Below are 8,568 nucleotides of genomic sequence, written 5' to 3'. Positions count from 1 at the left end.
GGGGCATAGGGTATGGGGTTAAGAAAGGTGACTTTGGAATGTTTTAGATGAGAGAAATTTTGACAGCCTTTAAGTCCTGATAGTAAAGAGCCAGTTAGCAGAGAGCCGTCGAGGAGTCATGCAACAGCAGGGTTCATCAGAGGTGCTTGACTCTGAGTCAGCAACAGGGAATAGGGATGGAAGAGGGCTGGCTTAGATCAAAGGAGAGTAGTCGTTTATTATTATTATTATTATTATTATTATTATTATTATTATTATTAGTGCAAAAAGAACAGGAGAAAGGATTGGTGAGAGGTACAAGAAAATTAGAAAATTTCATGGCGAAAGTAGAGGCAGCTCCTGTCAGACGAACTCTATTTTGTCTGTGAAGAAACAGGCGACGCTGCCTACAGAGACTAAGCAGGAGAGACGGGGCCAGCTTGGTTCTTCATTTATGCCGCCCACCATTGCTGGTAGATTCTTTATCTAGCCTGCATCCTCTCATTTTCCTGGATCCCTATACGGCGTTTGACGCTGTTTACCACAAGAAATGTCGAACGAACGTGAGACACTCAGGGATACTCCAGTCGGAACTACTACTCCCAGAATGCAGTACGGCTCCTGGGAAGTGCGGGCAGCTGGGAACGCAGCAGGCCTAGCCCTGTCGCCTGCTGCCATTGGAGGAGCGCTCCCACTCCCAAGAGGCCACGCGTAGGCGGGGCGCTTCATGCGGAAGTCGGCGGCGTCCGGTCCCGGCGTCCGGTCCCAGCCTGCTCTGGGAGCTGGCAGTTGGCGACACTTCGCTGACCCGCGCCCCTCGGTCCCGAGCCCGCGCGCCCTTAGAGGGTGCCCGGACAGGTAAATGGAGTGGGGCGCGCTCTGCGGGAGGCGAGGAGAGAACTGCGGGGAGAGGGCGGAGGCGTAGACGGAAAGGTGCTGGGGTGGAGCGAGGAGGCAGTGCAAGGGTGGCTTGGGCTTCTCTGGTGTCGACAGTTTCAGTTGTCGGGCAGGACCAGTTTTGGCGTCTTATGCCACTGGAAAGGCTTCGAGTTAGAGTGTCAGAATGCGTCACTTAAGCTGTCATTACAGGAGGGAAAAAATGTTAACTTTCTCTCAGTTTGCATTCTACAAGACCTTTCTGTAGCATTTAAATCTCTTGAGATCCCCCGAGTCTTCCAAAAACTCTACGTCCTTGTTCCATGACGTCACTTTCTGCTTCACCTTCTACTTCTGGCTGTTTATGCTCCTTCGTGGGTTCCTAGCCCCTTATTCGCCCTTCCTCCACTGCTCAGTATTGACAGTCCCCTTCTTCGTCTGTTCAGGAACTGTATTTCTGACCGACCCGTTTCCTCAGCTTCAGACCTGTTTGGTGTTTTTATTAGTGGCCAATGTTTATCAAATTCTGACCGCGTACTTTGGTAAATGCTTTACATCTCCCCCTCCCATAACTCTCACAAACAATCAACTGTCTTCATTCGGCCTCATTAATTGCTTTCAACTACCTGTATCTCCATTCTCCCTCCATTGATCCCAGAGGATACAGTCATGTTTGGGATATTAATTCCCTTTGAATACCTGTGGCTGAGAGCAGATCCATTCATATATTTAACAAATATTTATTGAACGGCTGGTATATGCTTGACACTCTTTTAAGTGCAGGGGATACAGCTGTAAATAAGACTTAAGAGGTTGCTACTCTCAGGAACTTACATGTTTGTGTCTAGAGGGGAAAACAGGAATAATCGGGATTATGTTATATATTGGTTAATGCGAAATAAAACAGGTGGTTGACTTGAAAGGGTAGGATCCTATCCTAAGAAAGTCAGAGGGATCGGACTGGGTCTCAGAGCATCGTCCAGAAAGAATAGTTGTAATACCAACAGGAATAATCTTGATCTGTAACATGACTTTTCATAAACACCTCTTCTTTTCCCCTGTCTAAGCAGTGTTTATTCTTCATTCTTCTATCTCCTCCAAGGTTGTTGCATCAGAATTCATGGTTTATCTATAGTTGGTTTATTCCTTATAAGACCCAGAGAGAAGAGTGGGGGATTGAATTACTATTAGCTCAACTGCTTTATCTTACTGAGAAAGATAGTTTGGTTGTGAAAATATTATTCTTACCAGGTCCTTCTGAATATAAAGTTATCTACCATTTATAGTATATTTAAAACCAAAATATGCTCAATGTTCACTCATTTATTCAACAAATATTTGAGGAAATATTAGATGGTAGGCACTGTGCTGAGCACTGGGAAAATAGGGTAAAATAGACACTTTGAGCTCTCTTCCAAGGATAAATAATCCTAACAGTATACTGAGGAAATTCCTAAGGCATAGGCTGACACCTACATTCCTGTTCTTCATCCAAGGTGAGATCATCACAAAACATTAAGACATTTTCTGAGCAATTGTGGACATTCTGAGATTATTCACTTATTATTCTTTATCGCGTTTATTTATATGTCTTTCCCCATTGTTCTATGGCTCCCTCAAGTATTGGAATCCCTTCTTCCTTAACTTTATACCTCTAGTGTCTACTTTGACTGTCATATAGTAACCTGCCAGTACATACGTGTTGGATTGAGATAGAAAGACTCCCTATTTGATCAAATTTAAATGACATGATTTATACAAGGCCTTCTTTATGTAAGGCCATCAGCCATATTCCTCAACCTTCTCATTCACCAAAGGTGGACCATTTCATCTTATCAGGCTAACTTATGTACCTTCTTTACTTTGTTCTCACCTCTATGCTTTCTCGTTCCATCCATCCCTCCTAAAATGATCTCCTATCTCTTCCCAGGCACCTTGTGTACCTCCCTCCATTAATTTAGTGGGCCAGTTAGTTTAATAATCTGCTCATGATATAAAGGTGGAAAAAAATTAATTTCCTTTTTATATTTCCTATGAAACATTCTGCCAATGAACTCTTGCAAGAATTAACATAATAGGTCCTCCTGCAATAATATAAATAATGATACAGAATACTTTTTAAAAATTTTGCATTGCCTATCACCATGTGCTATGTAATGAGTTAATTGTACTACTTTATTTGAACAGTTGTATAACCTCTGTTCACACAGCATGTTTTGGTATCATTTGGTTTCTACTTGGTAGAAACACATATTTTTTTTGTTTGTTTTGTTTTTTGAGACAGAATCTTGCTCTGTCACCTGGACTGGAGTGCAGTGGCGCGATCTCGGCTAACAGCAACCTCCACCTCCCAGGTTCAAGCAATTCTCCTGCCTCAGCCCCCTGAACAGCTGGGATTACAGGTGCGCACCACCACGCCCAGCTAATTGTTTTTTGTATTTTTAGTAGAGATGGGGTTTCACCATTTTTGGTCAGGCTGGTCTCGCCACGCACCTCGGCTTCCCCAAGTGCTGGGATTACAGGCATGAGCCACCGTGCCTGGCCAAGAAACACATCTTTGAGTATTACTTTCTCCTTCGCCTGAGATAATTTAAGTGGTAATGTTATTCTGCCACATTGTTATTTTCAGGATGTCAGTTAAAGTCTTAAGTATTAAAATTAAAGTTTTTTGGTTTGTTTTTTTTTTTTTTTTTTTTTTTGAGGCAGAGTTTTGCTCTTGTTGCCTAGGCTGAAGTGCAATGGCATGATCTTGGCTCACCTCAACCTCCATCTCCTGGGTTCAAGCGATTCTCCTGCCTCAGCCTCCCAAGTAGCTGGAATTACAGGCCTGCGCCACCATGCCTGGCTAATTTTGTATTTTTAGTAGAAACAGGGTTTCTCCATGTTGATCAGGCTGGTCTCGAACTCCTGACCTTGGGTGATCCACCTGCCTCGGCCTCCCAAAGTGCTGGGATTACAGGCATGAGCCACTGCGCCCAGCCAAAACTGAAGTCTTATTCCATGCAGATATCTTTCAATTGTAAATCATTACTGCAAAAGACAAATTTTGTCTTTATAACGGATTAAAAACAACAGCAGTACAAGAGTGCTTGAGTCATGACTGTCATGAATTTAGGATGTGCCAACCTAAGATCAGCCAGATGCTTCTAAGATGTAAACATTAAGCATTGTCATTTTAGGTGATTTATTGACACCTATTTCTTTATAGACAGGAATGCAAGTGCAGCACTGAATTGTGTGCCATTGCTCATTTATAAGACACACATGTAGATGATCCAGAATATTGTTATACATTTTTCAGCGTTGTCAAAATACAAATGCAGAATTAAAAGATTTCTCAAAACACATGGACTTGGCCTTTCCCCTTAGTTACCTGAAACTGTCTTCAGCCTCTACTTGAAGATGCTTTTGCTGAGAAGGAGCAGTTTCATCATTGCTGTTCTATTTTATTACCAAATTTTTTTATACAGGCAATTCCTTACTTACAAATGTATATATTTTAAAAGTACTGTTGTAAGCTTGTTGTTTGGAACGCTGGATGTATTTTCTTCTATAAATAATGCTATCCATGACATTTACATTGTTATGCCAACCAGTATCATTTTAACTTTTAATTTAGTGGACTTGAAGACCTTCCCCACAATTTACAATAACTCCTCTATTAAAAGACTGCATTTATAATTCTCATTTGAATTCCCTTATAGCATATCTTTTTTTTGAAACCCAACAACTAGAACAAAAATATCATTTCTTTAGTCCCTTAACATAGTAAAAACAGACTTTTCTAACTCTAAGCTGTTGTGGGTGACCCTTCTAGCCCTTAGCTCTAAGGACAGTCCTCCAATATGAGCAAGGAAAAAGAAGGGATAGAGGTTTTAGAGAGGGAGGCAAGTTGGGCAATATGAGTATCTGGAAAGGGAAGAGTAGGATTTGTTTGGGTGAACAGTGAGTTTCTAAAATGGAAGTCTGCATTGCTTGTCAGCTTTTTGGCTAAGATCAGGTGTAGTATCAGTTTAAAATGGGGGCTTGTTGTGGGTTGAATTGTGTCCTCCAGAAAGCTGTGTTGAAGTCCTAACCCGTGGTACCTGTGAATGGGACCTTATTTAGAAATAGGATCTTTGCAGATGTAATTAAGATGTAATTGAAAATGAGGTCACACTGGAGTAGAGTGGGCCCTTGATCCAATATGACTGGCATCCATATAATAAAAGAGAAGAGACACAGAGAATGCAGTGTGAAGACACAGATACAGAGTGCATCATGTGACTACAGAGGTAAAGATTGAAGTGCTGCATCTCCAAGCCAAGGAACACCAAGGATTGCCACCAAACTATCAGAAGCTAGAAAGAGATAAGGAAAGATTCTCTCCTACAGGTTTCAGAGGGAGCATAGCCCTGCCAACACCTTGATTTTGGACTTTTAATCCTCAGAACTGGTAGGCAATACATTTCTGTTGTTTTAAGCAACCAAGTTTTTGGTACTTTATTACTGCAGCTACAAGAAACTAATACAGGGTTCTTAGCAGGAATGAAGTAGAATTGGGATGATGGCTGTGGGACCAAGTGAGGAGTGAATAGGAGAACAAAGAGGAACAGAGTTGATATGGGGCTTTCCTTTATGTTGCATTATCTTTTTTTCTTCCCTTCTCTCTCTGGCTTATCTTTTCATTCTTTTTCTTCTTGGATCTTATCTTTATATAGCACTTCATGGTTTAGTAGGCATTTATATACTGCTAATAATTAGCAGAGCCAGGTTTTCTAACTTCAAATGCAGTGTTCATTGTACCACAGTTGTTTCTGTTATCCTAATACTCATCAAGACGTTATGGATTCTATTACAAGACGCTTACAGTGGGGGCAGGTAAGACTTCATAGGTGGGATTTTTAGCAGTATAGGAGAGAGGAAGGAATTCCCATTAGTGACATCTGGAAGGAAAGTAAAATTTCTGTTGCTATGTACCCACTGTTTAACAGTCATTTTTAAGTTGGGGACTGTTTTTATTGAATGAAACACTAGTTGCCTATAACTTATATCCATTGTTCCTAGTTATATTCCGAATAATGTGCTCCCTGTTCCAGGTGACTGTACTTTATATAAACTCAAAAACTATTGTAATGTTCCTTCTAAGTCCTCTTTCTCATGTTACATATCTCTAGTTCCTCCAGCCAGTCTTCAGATGACATAATCTCCATGTCTCTCACCCATATTGTCTCCCTTTTGTCCAATCATTAAATATTCTACCCAGAATTGAATTCAGTATTTCACATATGTTCTAACCAGCACAGAGTGTACTGGGACTAGTACTTAAACAGGTCAAGACACCCTGTTTCTTAATGTACTTTGAGATTATGTAAGCATTTTTAAGCAATATCTCATACTGTTGGTTCATAATGAACTTACAGTCCACTGAAACACTAGATCTTTTTGTATTAATTGTTGCCAAGCTCAGTTTTCTTCTTGAACCTGCACAGGGACTGAGGCTCCTACTTTTTCATCTCTCTGTTCCAGGGACCATATGATTTCTTATCTCTGTTTCTCTTTGCGTTTTTGTTCCTCTCTACTGTATGTCTCTTTGACCCTAAGCAATGACCTCCTTCCTTGTTATAAAATTTCATTGATGGTTTTACAGTCTTCATTCTCTTTCTTTCCTTTTGGCTTCTGGGCCACCACACTTTTGGCTTTCCCATTTGGTCCTCCTTAGTCTTTGTGAGTCTCTATCTACCTTTCCCTCAACTGTTGGTTGTGCTTTGGGTTTTTTTCCTCAGCACTCTTCCTTTTTTCTGTATGCAATTTATCTTCAGCAAATAAATCATGTTTAAAATGGCAGATCTAACTGAGCTCATCTGGGAATAAAAGGGCACAGAATCAGTCCCGGAGGAAAGTCAACATTTAGAGGTCAGGTAGAGGAGGAAGAGTCAGCAAGAAGACAGAAAGAGCAGCCAGAGAGGTAGGAGCATTTCAAGGAGGGTTGGTCAGCAGTGTTGACTGCCTGAGAGGTCAAATAAGGTAAGAATAGAGAAGCAACCACTGTATTTTGCAACACAAAGGCTGTTGGTGACCTTAGGAAGCGTGGTTTTTTGGAGTGTTAAGGGCAACAGCCAGATTATAGTAAGTAGAAGAATTAAAAGGAGGCAGAGGAGCAGAGATAATGCGTAGCAATGCTTTGAAGAAACAGAACAGGGCCAGGCATGGTGGCTCATGCCTGTAATCCCAACACTTTGGGAGGCCAAGGCAGGTGGATCTCTTGAGCCCAGGAGTTCAAGACCAGCCTGGGTGACATAGTGAAACCCTGTCTCTACAACAAAATACAAAAATAGCTGGGTATGGTGGCACACACCTGTAGTCCCAGATACTACGAAGGCTGAGTTAGGAGGATCACTTGAGCCTGGGAAGTGGAGGCTGCAGTGAGCCAAGATTGTGCCACTGCACTCTTGCCTGGAGCTTGGGTGACAGAGCAAGATCCTGTCTCAAAAAAAAAGAAAAGAAACAGAACAGTAGGATCCACAGTTAGGGAGGCTTTAGGATCAAGGGAAATTAAAGTATAAGACAGCAATTTGGAAACTATAACTTGCTACCTATGTGTAAGGAGAATTCTAGAAAGAAGATGGTCGAGATCACAACCCTGAGGAACAACTTCAATTCAAGAGTAGGAATGAAACAGAGACCCCCAAGAGACATTCAGCCCAAGAGACAGATGAGCACCTTCTGCTCTGTGTGCTGTCCTTCCATGCTGGGATTGCAATAAGGAATCTGCATATTCCCTAGTCTCAAGCAGTTTGTAGTTTGCTGTTGTGTTTCACAAAGTATATTTGTGTGAATCACCTGCATCCAGACAGACTTGTGTTAAATACAGATTCCAGGGCCCTACCTCAGGCCTACGGAATCAATTTCAGGAAGTGATGCGAAGAGTTTGAATTTTTAGCAAGTGACTCATACTCTGCCACACAAGATGATTCGTATTCCCACTACAGTTTGAGAACCACTGGTATGTTGGGTGCTGAGCATGTTAACAAATAAGAGTAGGTTTAACAGTTAATCGAAGACTAGTAAAGCATTTGTTCATCTCTTTTTATGTTTACGTCATTAAATAAGAGAAGCTGGGCTTGTTAGGTGGGAAATAATAGCACATATTCATAGGCAGACTTAAGGAAAATAATCTTAAACTCATGCCATATTGTTTTAGTAATGTTTTGTTTATGAAGGGTCTTACCATTCCTTTCTTGTGGAAGCTTTGAGTTATTTTCACTTTGTTTCTATTATGGATAATGACTTTATACTGGCAGTGTACAGTAAAAGGATAAGATTATGGGCTCTAGAACCGTACTGCCTAGGTTTAAATTGCAGCTCCACACTTACTAGCTCTGCAATTTGGGGGAAATTATTTAAGTCATTTGTGCTTCAGTTTTCTCATCTATAATAGAAGTATCATAATAGTGTATAATCTCATTGAGTTGTGAGGACTAAATGGATTAATAATTATAAAGTACTTAAAATGGTACCTGGCACATAGTAAACAATAAATATAGGCTATTTTTATTGTTAATAGTTATCTTTATGAATCTAGAGTCTTCTGTTGAACTATTTCTCTAGGATAAATTTTCAGGATGAAATTTCTACATTAAAGAATGAAGACATCTTTATGTACCTTTGCTATCTATAGTCATTGCTTTTCAAAAGGGTGAAATCTGTTTGTGCTGTAATAATTTGTAAATG

At 40.8% G+C, this 8,568-nt stretch overlaps 1 protein-coding gene across 2 annotated transcripts in view; it reads left to right on the top strand.

The window, feature by feature from the left end:
- The first annotated feature begins 712 nt into the window (after positions 1 to 712).
- The window catches only part of LOC105467980 (vesicle associated membrane protein 7), a 59,793-nt gene continuing 51,937 nt past the window's right edge, over positions 713 to 8,568 (top strand). Inside the window, exons 1-2 of one of the 2 annotated variants that reach the window (XM_071089001.1) lie at positions 713 to 837; positions 3,140 to 3,257. The gene's annotated coding sequence lies outside the window, so the exon portion shown is untranslated. The remainder of the gene's footprint in view (positions 838 to 3,139; positions 3,258 to 8,568) is intronic. The other variant, XM_011717832.2, reaches the window with a different exon arrangement.

This window comes from Macaca nemestrina, chromosome X (genome assembly GCF_043159975.1).
Source record: "Macaca nemestrina isolate mMacNem1 chromosome X, mMacNem.hap1, whole genome shotgun sequence".
Lineage (NCBI taxonomy): Eukaryota > Metazoa > Chordata > Mammalia > Primates > Cercopithecidae > Macaca > Macaca nemestrina.
This window is presented reverse-complemented; position numbering and strand designations above follow the sequence as displayed.